Source organism: Saccopteryx bilineata, chromosome 6 (genome assembly GCF_036850765.1).
Source record: "Saccopteryx bilineata isolate mSacBil1 chromosome 6, mSacBil1_pri_phased_curated, whole genome shotgun sequence".
Lineage (NCBI taxonomy): Eukaryota > Metazoa > Chordata > Mammalia > Chiroptera > Emballonuridae > Saccopteryx > Saccopteryx bilineata.
The window spans coordinates 175,412,960-175,438,290 of record NC_089495.1 but is presented as its reverse complement, the minus strand read 5'-3'; positions in this window follow the sequence as shown (position 1 = coordinate 175,438,290).

Genomic DNA, 25,331 nt, shown 5'->3' with positions numbered 1-25,331 from the left:
ACAGACTCCCACATGCACCCCAACCAGGATCCAGCCAGCAAGCCCTGTCTGTGGCTGATGCTCAAATCAACCAAGCTATTGTCAGCTGCTGAGGCTGACACTAGAATCAATTGAGCCACTGGCTGTGGGAGGAGATGAGAAAGGTAAGGGGGAGAGTGAGGGGGAGAGAAATAGTCGCTTCTCTCATGTGCCCTGACTGGGGATTGAACCCAGCACGTCTGCTTGCCAAGCCAATGCTGTATCCACTGAGCCAACCAGCCAGGGCAGGGTCTCTTGTTTTGAGTTCCAGATCTACCATCTGTTTTTCATGGCTTCTACCTCCCAGCATTCCTTCTAACCATTTTCTTGTCCTAGTTCTCTGAGGAATCAACCTTTCCCACCCTCAGTTCATGTGCTGGACCCACCCTGGCTCAGTGGAGGAATTTAGGACACAGGCTTGGCCAATCAGAGCTTCCCTTCTCCCTGACCACAGTGATTGATGACAGTGATTCAGGGGAATAAGATGAATCACAATTTCTGCTTCAATGGTCTGAAAATAAGCATTTGGGCTTGTGAATCTCTAAAGCAACAAAATTGAAGAGTAGAAAAGTATATATTGGACCAACACACCTCACACTGTGGGCTCTAGCCTGGACCTCTCTCTTAAAGGCCAGGCATGTGTAGTCAATAGATTGCTTGACGTCTCTACTTACATGTTGAATAGGCAGTACAGCTTTGAAGCTCCAAAGCAACATTTTATAGTCAAACAAATTAAACAGGCTTTTCCCTTGGTTTCTTCCATTTTGCAAATAGCTCCACCACTGACCCAGTTTTCTAGACCAAAAACCATGAAATTGTTGTTGACTCCTCTCACATTATACATCCGACCCAACAGGAAACATTTCTGCTCTACCCTCAAAGAAATATCCCCAATTCAAACACTTCTCATTATCTCCACTAGCCTGTTCCAGTCTGTCGTTATCTTCTGCTTGGATTATCTCGATAGCTTCTCAAAGTTCTACCTCTTGTAACCTGACCCGTAAAGTTCTCTGCACACAACTAGAGTGAGCCTTTCAACCCAAAGTCTGACAGTGTCACCCCAACTGCCTCCTTAGCAATTTCCTTAGTAATCGTAAAATCTCCTAGTCTCACTCAGTAAGGTCTTTACCTTACTTGCTATTCTCTGGGGTCCAGCTGCCAGTTAACCTCTGATGTCTCTCCTCCCACTCACCCCCTTCCTTGCTTTGCTCCTGCCTCACTGGCTTCCATACTGGTCCTTCAACATGTCAGGCAGGTCCCCGTGCATTGCATTTGGACCTTCAGTGCTCTGGCTGCAAATCCCTTTCCCTAGGCAGCTGTTATCTGCGATCTCGCCTCTTTCATATACCACCTTACCACTGTGTATTCACTGATACTAAAGATTTTATGGTTAATTCTGCTAGATGCAATATGGTATTGTAGATTATGCAAAAATATTCTGATGTGTCATGACTATATACTTATGGATGGGGTGGTATGATGTCTTGGATTGGCTTACTGTGTATGACTATAATTGTGTGTGTGTGTGTGTGTGTGTGTGTGTGTGTGTAGCTGTAAAGGGAATAAGTGAAACATGATTAGAAAAAAAATGTCCTTAACTGGTAAAACTGGGTGAGGGGTCCACACTATTTCCTCTCTTTTTATATATTTGAAAATTTACATACTAAAATATTTTAAAATTATCTTATCATAGGTAATACCTTTTTGAACCTATATAAAAAGTAGACATGCACATCCTCACTCCTACCTTCTCCTGATTTAGTCATCTTCACCATTCTTATCAGCATCTGACATAATACATATTATTTATTTGTTGTTTATGCTCTCTCTTTCCACTAGAATGGACATTCTATGAATATTTCCATTACTGTGAGAGTGTAAATTTCATGAATATTTTAAAAATAGCAATGTGTTAGTCACTGTTCTAAACACAGTATTTTGTTCATTGTATCCTCTGTGCCTACAACGACTAACATATAAAAGGTGTTCAAATAAACATTTGTTAATTTAATGCAAAACACATACACAAGAGAGTGACCAGATTATGGAGAACGAACAAAGTGCTAATGTCATAGTGTGAGCTCCCGGGTCCAGCTGAACCTGAAGATCTTCTTCTGGGCTTTGAGACTGAGTGAGCAACAAGCTCTCTCTCCTTTTTATTTTTTAAAATTTTTCTGAAGTTGGAAATGGGGAGGCAGTCAGATTTCCGCATGCGTCCTACCGGGATCCACCGGCATACCCACCAGGGGGCGATGCTCTGCCCATCTGGGGCGCTGCTCTGTTGCAACCAGAGCCACTCTAGCACCTGAGGCAGAGGCCATGGAGCCATCCTCAGCGGGTGGGGAAGAGGAGTGGGCGGACGCAGTCCACTAGAGCAGCCGCCACCTCTTCCTCCAAAAGCCATGTGACCATTCACATTTGTAAGGATCTGATTGATACATTGCTACATGTAGAAGCACGTTGCTGACTTCAGTATAACTGCAAATGTGTATTACTGTTATTCATAATTACGTAAATAATCAGAATTAAAAGGAGAGTTGGACTAGGAAACTCTGTTACTTATAAATTATCAGAAAAGTCATTCTGGCTGCCTAAGTGTTTTATGCAGGGACAGAAAACAACCTTGCCCCACTGAGAACACTTAACAGGATGAAGAAAACCAAGAATAAAATTGCTTTAAAAGTTAAAAAGAAAAAGAAAAAGAAGTGGGTGGAGGGGGGAGTCACAGATAACCATGCCCAGATCCCTTCCTTTTATGGAAGAGGCCAAGAAGATGTCAGCGTTTTGTCCAAGGTCACACAGCTACTATGTTCAGTAGTAGAGTTGGGACCAGAAACCCAAGTCCCTTGGCTTCCTATTCCATACTTTTTCCAACACCACAACTGTACAGTTTCATTCTTCTGAAGTTTTTCTCCTTGTTTTTCCTTCCTCTAAATTTTTGGAGGTAAAGCATAGTTTTGAAGATCAAATTTGAAGTCTTCTTCATTTTAATATTTGACCTATGGAACAATTTGGAGACAGAAGAGGAAAAGAGAGAGGAAGAAAGTCTCATTCCAGTATTCCAGAGTTTTCTTGCCCAAAAAAATCTCAATCGCTGAAGCTGTTGGCTGCCATCTGTACTTTGAAGGCTTAAAACTCTTTCTTCCAAAGTCTTTTGGCTCTGAGATCTTTAAATTACATTGGTTTTTGTATTGATTCCTAAAGGTCTTTTCATAAATACAGAGCTATGAAATCAAAGAAGACAAAGATGAAAAATCAGCTTTCACAGCAAAAGGAAGAGACCCACTCACACAGTTGTGTGAGATGTGAGGGAGGAGTGCATTCATGCGAAGGCTGTTGAGTGAAAGAGTGGAGGTCACAGGAACAGTTCAAGATCTGGGATCCACTTCTCATGGAGCCATTCCTAGGATAATGATCAACCCTCAGTGGGAGGGGTGGCACCAGCTTTGGTTCCCTGGTTTCTGTTCAACAATTTTTCTGCAGGTGCCTTTACCATCTTGCTCTGTTTCCACTCCTGGCTCTCAACCTCTTCCTCCATTTTGAGATGGGAAAGACATATGAAGTTGGCAGTTACAGAGATCAGAAGCTCAGAAAATGGACTTTTGAGTCACTCATGCCTCAGGGATTGCCTCAACTTCAGGGAGCTGACTCATCCAAGGCCACCTACTTTGTAGGACAGCTCCATCCAATGACTAATTGATGCTGGGGCACCATCTCAGTGGACTCAGGACAACTCTGCAGACCCATAATGGCTTCTAAGCTTCTCAGGCACTGCCTAAGTCTGTCATTAGCTCCAAGTGGTAGCTCAACTTCTCCCTCTCTCCACTCTTGCTCCATTCCTTCCTTTCCTTAGGCGCTGATCCCCAGGACACTCATTAATAAACATCTTACACACCAGGTTCTATCTCAGAGTCTGCTTCCCAGGGAATACAACTTGCAGAATGCTCCCTCATCTCCGACTTGTTTCAGCTTTGCTTCTGGGGTCCCTCTTTCCTGGCATCCTGTTGGCACCTGTTCCTACAGTCCCTATAATTAACCACAACTTGTTCTTCTGTTCAGGGTTTTCCACAACCTGCCTCTCCAGCCATTCTCTGTTGGACTCACCACCAGGAAACACCCTGCCCTCCCCAGTTACCTGCTGAATCCTATGAACCTAGGTTCTATTATGGGGAGGAGTAACATTAGCATTTTGGGAGAAGGTGAGAACCATTGTCCTTGTCAGGGCTGGATGAACAGAAAGAATGTATAGTGGTAATATACCATAATAGTCATTGGGTCTGCTAAAGGGGAGTAACCACAGTCCAACAAAGAAGATGACATGTCACCTATGTGCACCGGCACCACGTGAAATCCTCTGAATGAGACTTTGAACTGATGAACCATTCAAATACCAACCCGATGATAGAATTGGTAAAGTCTCAGATGAAACTGAAATAAGAAACATGGTTTTGTGGGGGTTTTTTTATTGGCTGCTCTTTACATAGATTTATTCAAATTTCTAAGCTTGTCACAGTTTCCTAATACACACACACATATAATTTTATTATTTACTAATATTTAATTATCTTAATATAACTTATAATTTGTTAATAGGTAATTTACTTTCTCAGTTGAGTTATATGGTTCATAGGGTGTCCTGTCAACAACTTCTTTGGTTTAGTTCCTGGAAATAAATATTTAATGAATAGATATACAGAGAAGAGAGTGGCCCAACTATGGCGCTGATGTCATGTGTCATGGTCTGAGTTCTTCAATCCAGCTGAACCTGAATACCTATCTATCCCTGAGCTTTTTAGTCACATGAGCCAATATATTCTCTGTTCTGTTTGTGCCAGTTTGACTTGAATTTTCAATGAAAGAACTTGTAGTCAGAAGATCCCTAGGATACAATGTGACTTAGGAAGGTCACTAAATGTCTCTAAATTTGTCTCTCAAGTAGCAAAACAGTAAAGCTCTGAATTCTACCTGCTTCATAGGTAGCAGATACTACCATATTTCCTCGGGAATGTCTATCTTAGTCTAGGCCCACATAATTCCAACTGCAGGCGTTTCAACCTCTTTGCCTTGCAGGCTTCTCAGTTAGGCCAGGCTCTGCCCTACTCTCCTGGCAGCAAGACCAGTCCCTGAGCAGCCCTCAAATAAGAACTGGTATGAAAATTTCCTAGCTCTCTCAGCCCTCCAAGAGCACCCAGTAGGGTGAAACTTTAGCTGTCTTCAGTGGCGACCTGGCCTAGCAACCTACTCATCCTTCCATCAGTTTCCTTACCTCCCTGTTTCTCTTCCCTGTGCCCCCACCAGCATTTCCTAGGACCTCATCACCCAAACCTCTGGCACTCAGAATCCTGTCTCAGGGTGTTCTCCCAAGGGGATCGAAATGAAGAAAGTCACACTCAAATCCCTTTGGGTGATTTGCCTGTGATGGGACACTTCTGAATTGTAATTTGGAAGTGGTTTAAACTCAAGTCATAGATGCATATTTCCAAGCATAAAGGCTGTTGTTTTATTTTATTTTATTCTATACACAATTGCATTTATTGTAAAGATAGAACTCCAAAAATATCCTCTTCAGTGGGTTCTGCAGCTGTGCTTTGATATCTTTTCTCCTCTCATTAAGAACCTCTAAGAATAGCTGAAAGTGTGTGTACATTTTTAGAATCAATTACATCAACAGCATTAATGGGACTGGAGCTGGAATTTAGTTCCCACATAATGATAGAGAGTCCCACAGAACTGTGTTGGGAGGGACAGTATTTACTGTGGTTTAGAGAAGCTGTTGTGCATGGGAGGATGAGAAATGAGATGCCTCTTAACGAGCCAATCCACAAGTCTAAGAACTAACTGCACCTAACATGAGACTGTGAGTGGCAAGCACAGCCCCAAAACAAAGAGGAAACGCCATCTGTTTCCAGTATGGGAAGATTGCTGGGCCCCTGCTGGTCTTATCAGTGACACCTGCTGCCCCAGCTGGGGAGCATTACTGGTGGTGTCATCTTCAAAAGTGAAGGCCAGCAACATAATTCAAAGTAAAGCCAGAAATATGGGCAGATGGGATGGTGGCTTGATTAGCGGGTCCCCACACTTAGGGAGCTGGCCTGGGGCCTCGTGTCCTCCACTTCCTGGACTGGTGGTCCCCAGCGCTCATTTCGGCAGTGGCCCTTCACTCACCAAGTTATTTCAGAAGGCCAGGAACTTCCTGTCTGCCCTCAGCTTTCTCACCCCTCCACCACCCCACCACTCTGACCAGTAGCTACAGCATCCAGGGTTTACCTGAGCTGAGGCAATGGCCTCTGGGTTATACTTTACGGATGTTCTCCAACCTATTTGCTCCTCTACCTCAATTTCCATCGATATTTATAGGATCACATAAAATCAGAGTTGCAGGCCTCTTTAAAAATAAAATGATAATGTAAATATATAAATAAACATGTACACATCCTAGATAGCTATATAGATGATAGATAGATAGATAGATAGATAGATAGATAGATAATCAAGGAAATGAAGTAAAATTTATTCTTATGTTTCCATCTTTGTTGAGATGTAATCAATATATAACATTATGTAAATTAAAGTGCAAAACCTATTGATTTGATATAGTTAATATACTGGAAAACGGTTACCACCATAGTATTGATTAACAGCTCCATCACATCACATATTACTGTTTCATTTTTTGTGGTGAGAATCTTTAAGATATACTCTCGTAGCAACTTTGAACTATATAATACAGTGTTACTGACTCTAATCACCATGATGTACGTTAAATCCCCAGAACTTATTCTTCTTATAACTACAAGTTTATACTCTTTGACCAACGTCTCTCCATATTCCCCACCCCAGCCTCTGGCAACCATTACTTTACTCTCTCTACGAGTTTGCAAATGCAGTAAAATTGTAACAATTGAGAATATGGGTGAAGTGTATATGGAAGTTTTTTATACTATTCTTGGCAATTTTAACTCTGAAATTTCTTTAAAATTAAAAATTAAAGAAAAGGAGAAGTCAACCATAAGATCCCGGTAGGCAGCATTTTTTAAATTATTAAAAATCTATTTTTAAGAGCATAACACCTAAAATCTTTTTAACAAGTTTTCTTTTTTTTTTTTACCTTTCCTTTTTAGTGAAGTGAAATTTACATAACACGAAGCTGACTGTTTTAAAGTGCGTTGTTCAGTACTGTGACAATGTTGTGCAACCATCATCACCCCAACAGGAAGCTCTATACTCTTTAAGCACTTCCTTTTCATCTCCTCTTTCTCCAAGCCTCTGGCAGTCTTGTTCTGTTTTTATAAATTTGCCCGTTTTGGCATTTCATGTATATGGAATCATTTGATATTTGGTCTTTTATGTCTGGCTTACTTTATTTAGCATAATATTTTCAAAGTTTATCTATATTGTGGCATATATCAGTACTTCATTCTTTTTTAGGGCTAAGTAATATTCCATTGTATTTATCCATTTGACAATTTATTCATTCATCTATTGATAGATCTTTGGGCTGTTGCCTCTTTTTGACAAGTATGAATAATACTGCTGTGAACATCGGTGTACATGTATTAGAACATCTGAAATCTTGATGTTTGTTGAAATCTATTGATGACTTAAAGTATAAATTTATGTCTGAAGCAAACATAAGCTTAGACTTCTCAGATGCATCAGTAAATTCTCTTTTGTGTTTGTGCTAATTCGGATTGGGTTTCTGTCAACTTGAAAGAATCTTGACTGCTACAAAACTTTTCAATTATCTTTCAAACTGCAGTCTTTTGGATCCCTGGGGAAAAAAATTCGCTCATAAAGAACACCATTTTGAAAAAAGGCCAAATAAAATTTTCTGAAGCTCAGTTCTCCTGTCCTCACGAAGCTTGAAATGAATAGGAATTTGAAACATTTTTGAACAAGAAGAATGAGCTCCGCTCAGCACAGAACATTTCTGAGCTGCATCTGCCACCACGACAGGATGATCACAATACAGAGAATTGAACCAGAAGCTTTTTGTGTGCACCAGGTTTAAAGAAATTCAGAGCACTTTATTTGTGAAAGAATTAGAGTTTTAGAAACCAGAACATTTCTAAACCAGTTGGCGATCATTTTTAGCAACTCTTCGGAACAGAAGTTCCCCAACAGAAATGCTGGTCTTTATTTCTTCTTTCACCAGTTGCTTCCTGCCATCCATCTTTCATTTCTTGTGGTCAAAAGAATGTTAGTATTTTCTTTTCAAAAGGCTTCTAGGAATTGCCTTTGGTTTACGTGCTGAAATCTTGCACCGCATACACTCCTTCAAAAGGACGTTGTTTCATCTGATTTCTGTTGAAGAAAAACCAAAGTAATTAGAGAATTTATCTGCTGACAACCTATCTTCCACTTAAAAAAATATTTCATCACCTTCAGTTTATTTTGATCTTGGGGTTCGTGACTCACCAGTTTATTAGGATACAAATTTGATCAGAGTTCTGTGCAGCTTCCCTCCAAGTAACTGATGGTGGATCAACAATGAAATTTGTATCTCCTGCCTCTCCAGTCTCTCTACTCGCTAATTCTTCCCTCAAGCAACTGTGGACAGAGCCAATCAAATCTCTGATTTCCAGAAATGGGATGTTGGCACAAGACATTATAATTAATCCATGGCTGGACAGCTTAGTTGGTTGGAGCATCCTTTCAAAGTGTAGAGGTTGCTGGTTCGATTCTCGGTTAGGGCACACACAGGAACAGGTTGATGTTCCTCTCTCTCTTTCTCTCTCTTCCTTGCTCTCTAAAATCAATAAAATAAACATTTTTTTTTTAAAAAAAAGAACAGTAACAGTTTAAATTGCTTGTGTGGCTCTGCCCACCACTCCCTTCTCTGAGGTGGCAGATATGCGTAGCTAGCTCTTCCCTCAGCCCACCTGGGTTCTGTCTTTTCTCCCATGCTGTGAGCACATTGCCAAACATACTATGATTCAAGGATGTATTTCATTAAAGATGACCTTACACCAGCTACAGCTTTAACTGTACTGAACAAAAAGGAACAGAAATAGTTGAAGAAAGAACTGACCAAGCAGTACTTATTATGCTAGTCTCCAAAGCGGCATATTTCTGGAGGACTTTCAAAGGTAACTTTCCTAAAAAACTTTGTAAGGAACATTTTTCTAACACCTTTGAGGGAAATATTGATGACTTGTTAACTAGGACTCGATCATACCTACCTATCACCTACATGAAGCTAGTGAAGCACATCAGTGGGAGGAACAGGCCATCACCGTGTCTGTGAACATGACCAGTTTGATGATTTGGTCCATATTGAACAATTATTAAAATGAGTCTTAGCACTTTTCATGTGTTTAGTACTTAATAAATATAGTAAAAATAATATGGTTGATTTAAACAAAATGGTCATGGCCATTGATAAATCTTGGTGAGATCATCTGTACCCAGCATGCTTTTTGGGGCATTTTAGTGGATAGACAGAGAGGTGTCCTAACGTCCAATACCATTTCTGCTATGAACTATTTGTGTGATCTGGGAAAGATTTGTAATTTTTCTGAGTCTCAGGCTCCCCCTACTCTTTCCCCCTCTCCCACCAGTGAAATGAGAAGAAAAATGCTTAGTCTACTTGTGTTTCAGGGTTATTAAAAACCAGTGGCCTATATTCTCTTGCGTAACTGCTCAATGTCTTTTAGGACAGAATGAATGCTATACAGAAAGAAAAATATTCATATGGAAAAACCTGTCCGTTCCTCCAGAGATATTCTATGAACAGTTAGTTTATCCCGCTTAATACATCCATGGATGCTAAACTAGAGCCAACTACAAAAATCCAACCCAACAGCGAGCACAGATTCTCCGGAATCCCACAACACTACTAAAGGAGACAATATTTCTAGTGCTGTGTTGACAACTCACAGCTTACAGTCTTTGACCCCAAAATCACAAGAAATGCATAAATTATGAATTATAGTCTCTGCTTTCCAGAGCAAAGCCTAATACTAAATCAAACAACTGGGAGCCAACCACCCAGCTATAAATTTTCCAAGCAGAAAAAGTCAGTATAACGCGACATGCTTCTGGTGAATTCGGGTACTGTAATGCGGTGAAGCGGAATGAGGGTTACATTGTAGTGAGCAGACCTCAATTCTGGGGTTACTGAACCTTTTCTTGTGAAGTTGTTTTACAATTTGAAAATTATAAATTTATGTTTTCTGCATCAGCCCAAATCCTGTCCTCATGTAGCCACGTGGCTCTCTCAAGAGTCCAAGAAAGCCTGTGGAGCTAAGAACCTGCCCTTTGTCCGTTAGAGGGACTACTTTCATCACTTGCCATTGTTCTGCGGGATGTAGCTGAAGTGATGTATCTCCAGAAACTCAGCAACTTCTCTCATTGTGTGCTGAGCAAAATGGTGTGTCTGTCTGTCCTTGACACATTGAGGCCGTTTAGAGCACTATTATTTGTAATAGGTCTGAGGTGGAAACACGTAGATATTTAACTCTTCAGCTTTGTTCACGATTTTAGCATCTGGAAACTAGAGTACATGAGATTGGTTGAATAGAACCCAAGGACAGTGACTGAGAATTCAGTTAAAGGAAAAGTATTATCTGTTTCTAGAATGACTTACCCAATTTGTGTGTGTGTGTGTGTGTGTGTGTGTGAGAGAGAGAGAGAGAGAGAGAGAGAGAGAGAAGAGAGAGAAAATGCAGTCTTTTCAATAAACTCACATCCCATTCCATGGGCAACATTACCAGCAAAGTTGTTGAGAAGTGACCTTCTGTACTTGTTCCAGAGGTGACATATATGACAATTTTTACTGGCCCACAGACAAGCTGTACAGGGTAAATAGCTGTAAGACAATTCTGTGTCCATGACCCACACCCACCTCCTACTCCTATTCGTTTTTCACCTTTCCCTTCTTTGCTCTATACCTGGGAGTCTGACCCTTGCTGACCTGAGCTCCTTGCAGATATTTCTTGCTGGGTTTTGCCAATGGGAGCCACTGGTAGTACTGCCCTTAGACATAGACAGTAGGGTCCAACCTTGGGTCTGATACCTTAGAGAGCATCACATATCATAGACACCTGAAAAAAAAGATGGATTGAAGGTCACATGTCATCTCTTGACACTTGGGAGAGAGCACTATCATTAGTGCAGAAAATGCTTGGAGTGTAGAAGAATTTGATAGCCAAGCCCTTAGATTAAAAAAAAAAAAAAAAAGTAGGCCCTCACTGATTGGCTGAGTAGTAGAGCATTAGCCCAGCATGTGGATGTCCCAGATTCAATTCCCAGTCAGGGCACACAGGAGACTCAACCATCTGCTTCTTCACCCCTCCACCCTTCTCTCTCTATCTCTCTCCTCCTCACCTGCAACATGGCTCGATCAAGTGCATCAGCCCCAGGCACTGAGGATTGCTCTGTGCCTCCAACTCAGGTGCTATAAATAGCTTGGTTGCAAGCATGGCCCCAGATGGGCAGAGCACCGACCCCATATGGGGGTTGCCTGGTGCACCCCAGTCAGGGCGCATATGGGAGACTGTCTCTCTATCTCCTCTCCTCTCACTTGGAAAAGAAGAAGAAAAAAGGACACATCAATTAACTTGTTAAATTCTTTCCCTCTGCAGAAATGCAATAGGTATTTGTATAATGAAGTATTGTTTTCTGGCAATGTTGAGTGTCCGTTTTCTTGCTTCTCTTTGAATGTTCCAATTTGTGCTCTAGAAGTACTCACTAGTTAGGATGGTATTTGCAACAGTTTTACATGGTGGCTGAGGAATATTACCTGTTGTGTATGTGTAGTCTAGGTATCACTGAACAAAGCATGATACTGAGTCTTTACCTTTGGCAACTGGATGGACACCAAATGCTAAAGCTTGAATAGATTTATGTTATAAAATATTTTTAAAATTTTAGTCAATGTAAAAATCAAATACAGCCCTGGCCGGATAGCTTGGTTGGTTAGAGCATCGTCCTGAAGCACAGAGGTCGCCAGTTCAATCCCCTGGTCAGGAAACATACAGGAACATATTGATGTTCCTGTCTCTCTCTCTCTCCTCCCTTCTTCTCTCACTAAAATCAGTAAATAAAAATTATACAAAATCAAATACAAATAAAATTGACCTTTATATAGTTTTAATTTAAATTTGAAATTAATTAATAATTTATTTATTTTTAAATTTTTGATGCATTTCAAATATTTTAGAAGAAAATGTTTCTGAAGCAAAATATAAAAACTTAAAATTTTTATTTTTTACATTTATTTTGCAAATTTTATAAAAGTCTATTAAAATATTGAATACTTTGTGGAAATTATATATATTTTCTCTTTATAAATATTTTATTTATTTTATAGAGAAATGAGAGGGGTGAGGGGAAGCGAGAAGTATCAATTCATAGTTGCTTCATTTTAGTTCATTGATTTTTCTTTTATCACAGGGACAGAAAGAGAGAGGCAAAGAGAGGGACAGACAGGGACAGACAGGAAGGAGAGAGATGAAAAGCATCAACTCTTTGTCGTGGCACCTCAGTTACTCATTGACTGCTTTCTCACATATGCCTTGATGGATGCGGGGGGTACAGCAGAGCAAGTGACCCCTTGCTCAAGCCAGCGACCTTGGGTTCAAGTCAGAAACCCTTGGGCTCAAGCCAGTGACCATAGGGTCATGTCCATGATCCCACACTCATGCCAGCAACCCTACACTCAAGCTGGTGAGCCTGCACTAACGCCAGATAAACCTGTGCTCAAGCTGGCGATCTTGGGGTTTTGAACCTGCGTCCTCCACGGATGGTTTGAACCTGGGTCCTCCACAGTGGATGGTTCAATGCTCCATCCACTGTGCCACTGCCTGGTCAGGCTAGTTGTTCATTGATTAGTTGTCATATGTGCCTGGACCAGGCAAGCCCAGGGTTTCAAACTGGCGACCTCAGCATTCCACGTTGATGCTTTATCCACTGTGCCACCACAGGCCAGGCCAAATTATTTTATATAATTCTTTTATATTTACTATCAACAAAACATATGTTATTATAGAACATAATGATTCTCCTGAAGTTAAGACAAAAATTAAATTTATAAAATTTATGAATGGAATATATCTGGAATAAATTTATACATTTATTAAGTCTATTTTATTACTCATCTAAACCTTGCTGAGTAATCATATATAATAATAATTAAACCAAGACCAATCATATGTAATAAGAATTAAATGTAGTTCTCTTTAATATATGTTGACTTTCAATTATTTAAAAATTACAGCTTTACACCTATTTTTTAATTCTGTAGTTATAAAAATGTATTTGTTATTTTGGGGCAAATAACATGCCAATTTTTTTTGTTACCAACCAGATGGTATTTATTTTAGACATTGTGAGCCAGACAGTTTCTGTTGTAACTCATACTGAGTGGAGTATGAGAGCAGCCACAGATGATACATAAATGCATGAGTAGAGCTCTGTTGCACTAAGTTTACTTACAAAAATAGGCAGGGGACTTGACTTGGCCTGTAGGTTATAGTTTTCTGACCCCTGTGTCCGTGGAAAAGACTCTGAAACTGAAATGTGCATGCAGGAAGGTTACTGGGGACTGCTCTGCTCTCAGGGGACAGTTGTAAGGATAGCAGGGTTATGCAGAAAACGAAGTTGAACAGTTGATCTCACTGGAAGCTCAGAGCCAGGGTTCGCCCTTGAGGCAAAGGGGTCCGGCTTTTAGATATCACAGTGACCTCTGGAGGGAGGGTGGATGTGTGATCTTGGACAAGGCAAGCTCCCTTTAGCAGAGGACAGTGCCTGGAGGAGAACTCAAGTGTGAGCTATCCACAAGCACCTCCCCTCCCAGCTGCTGAGGAGCAAATGTTTCCGTCTTTTAAGGAGGGATGTGATAGTTAATGTCATGTGTCAACTTGGCTGGGCCATGTTGCCAAATTACTTGGTCAAATATTCTTCTAGATGTTTCCATGATGGTGTTATTTAAATCAGTGTGGACTTTGAGTAAAGCAGATGGTTCTCCATAATGTGGGTGGGCTTCATCTAATTAGCTGAAGGCCTGAATAAAACAAAAGGCTGATGACCACAAGCAAGAGGGAACTCTACTTGCAAACAGCCTTTGGCCGTGAGCTACAGCATTTCGTCCTCCCTGGGTCTCCAGCCTGATGGCCCCTCTACGGAGTTTGGACTTAGCCTCCATAATCACGTGAACCAATTCTTATAATAAATCTCTCTGTGTATACACACATACACACATGCCCACACACACACTATTGGTTCTGTTTCCCTGGACAATCTTGACTAAGAAAAAGAATCTGGGTGATGCACCAGAATGTCTATTATGATTATCAAAATAGGAAGACGAACAGTTGCTTTGTAACTTTCAAATATTTAGATGTGTGGTATGTGGGCCTCTGCTGGCACTCTCGCCCCTGCCCAGGGGGTTGCTGGAGCCAGCTCACACTGGATCCCAACAGCCCAGTGTATGCCTCTCTTCCCAGCTTCCCGCTCAGTAGTGTCAGGTTGGTAGCTTGAAATTGTCACAGTAGGAGTGTCTATAGCACAGAAATCAGTAAACATCACCAATGCAACTTAGGGCTTTTTTTTCCCCCTCTGGATAGCTGGTTATTAAACACTTGCCTGAATTCAACCGCCTAGATTCCACAGATGTTAGAAGGAGATGCCCTATACCAGCCATTCCTCCAGGAAGTCCCTGCTGGCGTTGTGTCTCTCCAGAGCTCCGGTAACTCCATTTCCTCCCAGCTCCCCAGGGTCGCTTTGCTCTGAGCGGTTTTCTGCCCCTGACTATGCCGTGATGAATAGTCCCTGTACTATAGCCTCTTCATTTGAACCATCAGAGATGAATTCAGTTTCTGGCTGAGACCCTGACACAAAACACAAAAGGTGACTGGCCAATCCTGCTCTTATGTTATGGTCACGCTAAGGGCCAAAGGCCATCTGCCTCTCCCCATCCTCAGTTTCCACCATTGGAATCATCAGCTGATAAGCTACTTCACGTTTTATTTTTTCTCTTTTCCATCCTGTCCATTCATCCCTCTTTGCCAAAGATACAGGGAAAAGGATTAGAATCTGTGCTGTGGCTTCAGGCCCGGTATAGACTTCCAAGACACAGTCCAAAGGGACGCCACCACAGCTGGTCATTTTGTTCTTCAGCCACCTTGGTTATTTAAAATATCTGTCAGTGTTGCCTAGAGAGGTTATTTTTGGAATCCCCAAATATGTAAAAGGAAGATGAAAGCCAACTGTCACAATTAATTGAAAACAAACCTTCAATTTTAGAAGACAAGAGTAATAGAAATCACGTGGGGCTGTTCATCTGTTTGTCTCATCTCTTTCAGTTATTGAAAAAATCAAAACCTCTTGTGGTCTCAACCTGTAATCTTGTACCCTTGCATGTCTGACTTACACGTTTAGTAATCACTCCTAGTAATGGGTCCAGGCTTAGGACAAGAGCATAGAGCTGCTGTAGGCCCCTGCTCACTGTGCAGATCGTGTGAACGGCCTCATTGCTACACAATTGCTCTGCAGTTTACAGTTCTTTTCAGGTTGCCTCTACTTTCCCAAGAACCTCTCTGTTCACACTGCTGCCCTAAGTTGCCTCAGTAGCTCTAGACACAACACAGCTTTAGTGAAGTTCAACAATAATAAAAAAATACCAAGGAAAAATGCTTCTCTCTCCTTTTTTCGTTAGTTTTTTTCATAAGCTTTTTTCTTCTAAGAAAAATGAAAGAAACAAAAAGAAAAAGTAGTTGGGTTAGTCTCATCTCTAACCCACCAGACCCACCTGCCTCTCCAACCCAACCAGACAGGGGTAAGATTCAAGGGAGTGGGGTAGATGGAATCACCTCATCCAAGCTGGACCAATCACATTTTCTGTCCCAGGAACTGCCACTTGAATAGAGTTGCCATAATGTAAAACAATGAGACTAGGAGACTACTGGGAGAGGCATTCTGGGAAGAAACTCCCCAAGGTACTGCTAAGATTCCTAAAAGCGTCTGGGTCCTACCACTGGGCAAGTTTGTTTAGCTCCTCCTTTGAATCCATGAATTGTGCATCATTCTACCAATAAATCTTTTTATTTCGTTGCAGTCCGTGCACTTTAACTGACCCAGAAATGAGGTCCAGCTTTGCCCAAAGATGAGATAGAGGGAATTACCAAAATCTAAAGACAGGAGAAAGCCAGGAGAGCTTCTTTTGAGGCAATCATAGTGGAAAGATCTCCCAAAACAACCAATTACAGTACGTCTTTGAAAAGGCCTTCGAGCCACAGCAGTCTGTTTTCCTAGCTGCTGAATCTCACCAGCCAAATGACGGGTACCAAGGAGCTGGGCGAATGTACTTTAGATACACTTCCAAAATGTTCATTTCTACAGTGTCGGAGGCCTTGCCATCATCTAGTTTAGATGATCAGCTTCTATATCTAAAATGTGAATGAAGTTTCTCTATTTTTCATTCTATACTATTCAACAGTACTAAATTAGGATCTTTTTTTTTTTTTATACAGGGACAGAGAGAGTCAGAGAGAGGGATAGATAGGGACAGACAGACAGGAACGGAGAGAGATGAGAAGCATCAATCATCAGTTTTTTCATTTTGACACCTTAGTTTGTTCATTGATTGCTTTCTCATATGTGCCTTGACTGCGGGCCTTCAGCAGACAGAGTAACCCCTTGCTCGAGCCAGTGACCTTGGGTCCAAGCTGGTGAGCTTTTTTTTTTTTGCTCAAGCCAGATGAACCCATGCTCAAGCTGGCAACCTTAGAGTCTCAAACCTGGGTCTTCCACATCCCAGTCCGAAGCTCTATCCACTGTGCCACTGCCTGGTCAGGCACTAAATTAGGATCTTAAATGAGTTTGACTGGCAGTTTCATATTTAGATCCATCTCAAATTATCTCCAGAGGAATGACCAATGGCAAAACCATGTTCCCAGTCAAGGGCAGCTCCAAGAATAGACTTGACAACCTTATGTCAAAATGGAATGAGTTGTGTGTGGGGATAGGGGCTTATTTTTTGAAATGTGACAGTAATAATAAGATGAATAACAGCTAAGACTTCCTGACAATTACTGTGTATCACACATTAATAGAAGCAGAGACATGAGGGCATCAGGAAGGGGAACTTCTTTAGAGCAGATTAAAGGAAAAGCTATGTAGGTCAAATGTCCCCACCTGTTAATTAATCAGAATTGCTAATCCTATTCCTATTGTGCTGTATTCAGCACGGTACTAAGGTCAGTACTCTTGTCAGTAAAGCTAATGTGGCCTTTGCCTCAGGGACTGAACTCTGATGTTGCTGCTTCTGCTGGTGTAAGACAGTTCCCTCTATTTGTGGACTGGAGCGGCGCCACAGCTCCTCAAAATCTGTTTGTACCCTGACTCAATCGACTACAAGGGGAGATTTGGGCCAGGTTACTCAGTAAGCCAGTCCTCCTGCCTCCTCCAGGCCTTCTTCCTCCTCCAGGCCTGCATTGTTCTCGAGATGGCAGCTGAGTAGCCATTTTGCCTATCAATAATATTGATATAAGAACATTTTCATCACAAGGATACCTTATCTTGCCCTTTCATAACTACACTCACTTTCCTATTACTCCTCTTCTAAAACCTCTGGCAACCACTAATCTGTCCTCCATTTACATCATTTTGTCATTTTAAGAATGTTATATAAATGGAATTATATAGTATGTAACCCTTGGGGGTTGTCGTTTTTACTCAGCATTACTCTGTGAAGATGTTACCTATGCTATATGAATACTTCAGTTCTTTTTTTTTTTTTTTTTTAGATTTTTTATGTATTTATTATAGAGTGGGGAGAGAGAGAGAGAGAGAGAGAAGGGGGGAGGAGCAGGAAGCATCAACTCCATATGTGCCTTGACCAGGCAAGCCCAGGGTTTTGAACCGGTAACCTCAGCGTTTCCAGGTTGACGCTTTATCCACTGCGCCACCACAGGTCAGTACTTCAGTTCTTTTTATAACTCCATAGTACTCGATGGTATGGATATAACAAAATTTAAGTATTTTCCCACTGAGGAACATCTGGGTCATTTCTATTTATTGGTTATTAAAAATAAACCTGTTATAAACATTCATGTACAAGTTTTTATATGAATATACATTTCTACTTTTCTGGGGTAAAATACTAAAGAGTGAACTTCTTGAACTACATGGTAATTGCCTAATTTTATTAAAAAAAAAAACCTGTCAAACCATTTTTCAGAGTAGTCCTAATAATTTCTACCAGTTATCCAGTTTCTCTTCATTTTTGCCAGCATTTGGTGTTCTCACTATTTTTTATTTTATATAGTCTGATAGGTATATAGTGACATCTCATTGGGGTTTTAATTTGCATTTCTCTAATGGCTAATAAAGTTTAACATCTTTTCACATGCGTATTTGCCATCTATATATTCTCTTCAGTAAAATGTCTGTTCATATCTTTTGCCTATTTTCTTTCTTATTTTAGTGGGCAGAGAGACAAGCAGGAAGGAATAGAGGTGAGAAACATCAACTCATAGTTGTGGCACCTTAGTTGTTCATTAATTGCTTTTCTGATGTGCCTTGACTAGAGGGTTCATGCTGAACCAGTGACCCTTTGCTCAATCCAGTGACCTTGGGCTCAAGCCAGAAACCTTGGGCTCAAGCCAGTGACATTTGGGCTCAAACCAGAAACCATGGGCTCATGTTGATGGTCCCATGCTCAAGCCAGTGACTCCACACTCAGGTTGGCAACTTTGGGGTTTTGAACCTGGGACCGTAGTGTCCCAGGTCAAGGCTCTATCCACTGTACTACCACCAGTCAGGCATGAAGGCAGATCTTTATACTCAGCTTCCTAGAAAGAGGATGCACAGCATGCCCTAGAGGAAAACCACACAGGGAAGTATGGGTTGATCCGGAGGAAGAGCGAGCCGGAAAAAAATGTAGGCAAAAGCCTTCATTGCAGTTTCTTTGGGCAGGAATGGGCAAGGCAGGGTAAGTAGGTTTAGGATTGGCTAATCTGAATTTACATAGTCTCTAAGGTATTAACCACACTCTGTCATTTTTTGGTGCCCAGCTGTAGAGTGATTAGGGCAAAAGAATAGAGACCCAGTGTGTGGGAGCCCAACTGTCCCTGTAGAGCCTGAGCTCTATGTAGATCAAGTGTCCCCCATTTGACTTCCCCACACAGTGGGACATTCCTGCTTAACAGCAGGGCTGGTGGCCTCGTTGAGACTACTCTTGAGGCAGCTATGAGGATTCTATTTATCGGCATTGAGACCAATTGCCACCAGAGGAAAGACAACATCAACACACAAGCTAGTTGCAAGAATCACACAGACAGTTTATTACTCACTAATCCTATGGCATGCCTGGGTACAGCTCAATGGGGCCCGTTGGCATGCTCCTCTTGGCTGTCCTTGGTCAAAGCGGTGTGGAGACCGTCCACGTTCAACGTTGGAATCTGGATGACTGACTGCAGCTGGGGCCCCCTTGGTTTAAGTACTCTTTCTGGCCTACACCTTCTAGCAGGTGTTAATCTACTGGATTATCACATCAAGCCACTATTGGGGAGTTCCTCGCAGGGAGCTCTTTTTATCTATGTGTAATTTCACACAGACACTAACTGGGCCTTGCGCAGAGGGCATGGTCTTGCCTATCATATCTCTACACACTCGATTATCTCTCATCAGAGGGCATAACTTTATGCACTTGCCTTAATGGCTTTTAATATTATATCCTAATTTATTTCTATATATTTCCTATATTTTCCTATATTTCTATATATTTAATTACTATAACATTATATTACTGTAACACAAAGAAAGGAGCTCCATTTAGCTCCTGGCTTGGTTGGTTGGCATTCGAAAGGCATGGTTGCCAGCAAGTTATTTACTAGAGTCAGCAAGGCTACAGCAGTCAGAGTATCAGAATACAGAAAACAAAAGGCAGTGCTATGCAGACACCCTTACATTATTGTCAGTCTTAGGAGGAAAGCATTTGTCTTTCACTAGTAAGTATGCTAACTTTGGGTTATTTGTGGATGCCCTTAATCAAGTTTAAATAGGTCCCTTCTATTTCAAACTTGTTTTTTATCATAAATAGATGTTGGATTTTGTCAAATACTTGTCTTCACAACTGATATGACCATATAATTTTTCTTCTTTAGCCTGTTGATGCAGTGGATTACACTGATTTTGAATGTTGAATCAACTTTGCATACCTGGAACTAAACTTCATTGTTCATGGTGTATAATTCTTTTTATACATTGTTAGATTCAATTTTGTTGAGGATTTTTTTGCTTAGATTCATGGGACAGATGGATTCTTCAGAAATAATCATACTTCTATATACTAACAATGACTATCAGTCTTCATTTTCTTTATTTGTACTGTCTTTGTCTGGTTTTGATATCAAGGATATATTGGTCTTATAAAATCAGTTGAAAGTGTTTTCTATTTCTGCAAAATCCATGTACAGTTGGTACTAATTATTCTTTAAATGCTTGGAAAAATTTTACTGTGAAGCCATTTGAATCAGAAAATTTTTTTGCAAGCTTTTAAATTACAAATTTAATTCCTCTAATATATTTTTTATGATTTTAATTTATTGTGTTTATATAGACTCAAGTGTTCCACTGAATATATTTCCTCCCACCCCCGTGTTCCCCTTGACCCCCCTCATGCCACCTCCACCAATGTCTTCCCATCTTTCCTCCAGGATTTGATATCCTGTTCTCTACAATGCTGTGTTATATATATATAATTTCTCTAATCTCTTTCCCTTCCCTGATCCCATCTTCTCTTCCACTTTCCTTCTGATCACTTTCCCTCTGGTCCCTTTGATCCTGCCTCTGCCTCTGTTCTGTTCCTCAGTTCACATTGTTCATTGGATTCCCAAATGAGTGAGGTCATATATTTTTTTTCTCTGCCTGGCTTATTTCACTTAGCATGATAGTTTCCAAGTCCGTTCATGTTGTTGCAGAAGATAAGATTTCCTGGGGCAGCAAGATGGTGATGGAGTAGGCAGATGTACCAACTTCCACCTCCCAGAACCAAAGTGAATTACAACTTAATTTTAAGAACCATCATCTGGAAAAACCAACTTTGGACTAAACTAAGAGAACTCTTTAACCAAAGAACATTGAAGAAGCCACACTGAGACTGGTAGGAAAAGCAGAAATGCAGAGAGAGCTGCTCAGCTTATGGGAGCAAACAGCAGGCGGGAGGAACTCATGTGGCGGGAAGCGAGTTTAGCAGAGAGGGGAGGATCCTGGGCCCCAGGAACAAAGTCCTAGCCTGCAGCCCCAGAGCCTAGAAGAAGTATATGGACAGTGTTTAGCTGTGAAACAAGTCAGGATACTGTTTGTGAGAAAGAGACAGATTTCTCAGACCCAGGATTCTTCTTAAAAGGATTGTGCAGAAAAGTTCTTCACAACCACTCGCCTGGGGCTCTGGGGGTTGGGAAGAGAGGAGAGGACCAGAGTAGCAGGAAGAGATTGTAATCTAGGAGGCACAGAGAGAAACACTTTGAGGGACAGCCACCCTAACCCCTGGGCTGAGTCACCCCCAAAATCTAAAGTGAATATTTCCTCTGGAACCAGCAATAGCAGCAAAGGGAAGAAAGACACCAGCCAAACAAGCTCTCCCACTGCACTCAGAGCAGAGTCGCTTAGAAGGAGGGAGCATTCAGGAATACAGTATTGAGTGCTAGGGTCTGAGCTGCATTGCCTGCACCCACACTGCTGAGGGCTTGCCAGAGGGTGAGTGGTGGTGGGACACGGAAGCATGATCCTGTCGGTGGGGGCGGAAGCCAGGCTGGCCATGACTGAGGCATGGTGTGAGCTCAGTTCTGCCTGGCGGGGGCAGAAGGGACATATGAAAATAGTCTAGCTTGGCTGCAGGGCCAGGTGAGCAAGAGCAGTACCACTTGGAATCTGGCCCACATGGGAAAGGCGAAAGCCTGGGAACTGCAGAAACCCACGGCTGAGCGCGGGAACGCAGCCCCACTTTCCCCACAAAGCCAGAGCTTATGGCCCGAGGCTCAAGCACAGCTCCACCCACGGGGGCAGGGCAATAGCCTGGGAACAGGTGGAGACCCTCGGCTGAGCATAGGTGTGCAGCCCTGCCTGTGGGGCCAAGGCTTGATGCCCCAGGGTGGGGCAAAGGCTGAGGTTGGCCAAGGCTTGTAAACCCGGGCATATGAACACAGCCTCTCCCATGGAGGAGAGGCAGAAACCACAGTGACAGCCGCAGCATGTGGTGCTGGCAACGCCCATACCCAAACGCCTGAGGCAGTGGCAGAGGGGGTGGCAGGCCTGCAGACAGACCACACCTAGGAAATACAGAGGCCATACCCATTGGACTCCAGTGGCCACACCCTTCTTATACACAGACAAAATGGGAAGGCAGAGAAATGCAACCCAAATGAATCAAGAGAAATCCTCAGAAAAGGACTTGAATGAGTCAGATATAACCAAATTACAGGATGCAGAGTTTAAAATAATGATTGTTAGGATGCTCAGAGATCTTAGAACAACAATAGATGAACATAACAAACACCTAAATAAAGAGATAGCAAGTATAAAAAAAGGACATTAAAATAATAAAAAAGAATCAGTCAGAAATGACAAATACAATATCAGAAATGAAGACCATAATGGAAGGAATTAAAAGGAGGTTGGATGAAACTCAGGATCAAATCAGTGAGTGAGAGGACAAGACAAACAAAGGCATGGAAGCAGAGCAGAAAAAAGAAAAGAGACTAAAAAAGTCTGAGGAAACTCTAAGAGAGCTCTGTGACATCGTGAGAAGAAATAACATTCGCATCATATGGGTTCCTGAAGAAGAGAAAGAACAGGGGATAGAGACTTTGTTCAATAAAATCATCACTGAAAACTTCACTAAATTAATGCAGGAAAAAGTCACACAAGTTCAAGAAGCATGGAGAATTTCATTAAAGAGAAACCCAAAGAAATCTACACCAAGACGCATCATAATTAAAATACCAAAGCTAAGAGATAAAGAGAAAATATTAAAAGCTGCTAGAGAAAAAAAGGCTATCAGCTACAAAGGAGCCCCCATAAGGATGACATCCAACTTCTCAACAGAAACACTTGAGGCCAGAAGGGAATGGCAAGAAATATTCAAAGTAATGCAGAACAAGAGCCTACAACCAAGATTACTTTATCCAGCAAGGCTATCATTTAAAATTGAAAGAGAAATAAAAAGCTTCCCAGACAAAAAACAAAACAAAACAACAACAAAAAAACAAACAACAAAACTCAAGAAATTCATTACAACCAAACCAATGCTGCAAGAAATGGTAAGGGGCCTATTGTAAACAGATCAAAGTGGGAAAAGAATATAGCAAAAGAGGAATACAGTTTTAAAGAATAAAATGGCAATAAACAACTAAATATCAATAATAACCTTAAATATAAGTGGATTAAATGATCAAATCAAAAGACATAGGGCAGCTGCATGGATAAGAGAACAGGAACCATACATATACTGTCTATAAGAGACACACCTTAAAACAAAAGATGCACACAGACTGAAGGTAAAAAGATGAAAAAATATATTTTATGCAAATGAAATGAATAAAAAGCTGGGGTAGCAATACTTCTATCAGACAAAATGGACTTTAAAATAAAAGCTATTGTAAGAGATAAAGGAGGTCACTACATAATAATAAAGGGAGCAATCCAACAGGAAGATATAACCATTATAAATATCTACGCACCTAATATAGGAGCACCTAAATATATAAAGCAGATTTTGATGGATATAAAGGGCGAGATCAACAGCAGTACTATAATAGTAGGGAATTTCCATACCCCACTAACATCACTAGATAGATACTCAAGAAAGAAAATTAACAAAGAAACAGCAGACTTAAAGGACACACTAGATAAACTGGATTTAATAGATATCTTCAGAACTTTCACCCTAAATCAGAAGAATATACATTCTTTTCAAGTGCTCATGGTACATTCTCTAGGATAGAACACATGTTAGGGCACAAAAGCGGTCTCAACAAATTTAAGAAGAACACTTGGAAACTAAATAGTATGTTATTAAATAATAAATGGGTTAACAATGAGATCAAAGAATAAATAAAAAAATTCCTAGAAACAAATGATAATGAGCATAAAACAACTCAAAATTAATGGGACACAGCAAAAGCAGTACTGAGAGGGAAGTTCATAGCATTACAGGCATACCTTAAGATGCAAAAAAAGCTCAAATAAACAATTTAACCCTTCATCTAAAATCACTAGAAAAAGAACAGCAAGTAAAGCCCAGAGGTATTAGAAGAAAGGAAATAATAAAGATCAGAGCAGAAATAAATGACATAGAGGCTAAAGAAACAATACAGAGAATCAATGAAACCAGGAGTTAGTTCTTTGAAAAGGTAAATAAGATCAATGAACCTTTAACCAGACTCACCAAGAAAAAAAGAGAGAGGACTCAAATAAATAAAATTAGAAATGAGGCCCTGGCTGGTTGGCTCAGTGGTAGAGCGTCAGCCTGGCGAGCAGAAGTCCCGGGTTCGATTCCCGGCCAGGGCACACAGGAGAAGCGCCCATCTGCTTCTCCACCCCCCACCTTCCTCTCTGTCTCTCTCTTCCCCTCCCGCAGCCAAGGCTCCATTGAAGCAAAGATGGCCTGGGAGCTGGGGATGGTTTCTTGGCCTCTGCCCCAGGCGCTAGAGTGACTCTGGTCACGACAGAGTGATGCCCCGGAGGGGCAGAGCATCGCTCCCTGGTGGGCAGAGCATCGCCCCCTGGTGGGCGTGCCGGGTGGATCTCAGTCGGGCACATGCGGGAGTCTGTCTGACTCTCTCTCCCCATTTCCAGCTTCAGAGAAATACAATAAATAAATAAATAAATAAATAAATAAATAAATAAATAAAAATTAGAAATGAGAGTGGAGAAATAACAACTGACACAACAGAAATACAAAGAATTGTAAGAAAATATTATAAAGAACTGTATGCCAAAAAATTAGACAACCTAGATAAAATGGACAAATTCCTTCAAACATATAGTCTTTGAAAAATCAATCTGGAAGAATCAGAAAACCTAAACAGACCTACTACAGCAAATGAGATTGAAACAGTTATCAAAAAAACTCCCAACAAAAAAAAGCCCTGGGCCTGATGGCTTCACAAGTGAATTCTACCAAATTTCAAAGAAGAACTAACTCCTATTCTCCTCAAGCTATTTCAAAAAATTCAAGAGGAAGAAAGACTTCCAAGCCCCTTTTATGAGGTGAGCATAATTTGGATTCCAAAACCAGGCAAAGACAACAGAAAGAAAATTATAGGCCAATATCCTGGTGAATTTAGATGCTAAAATCCTTAACAAAA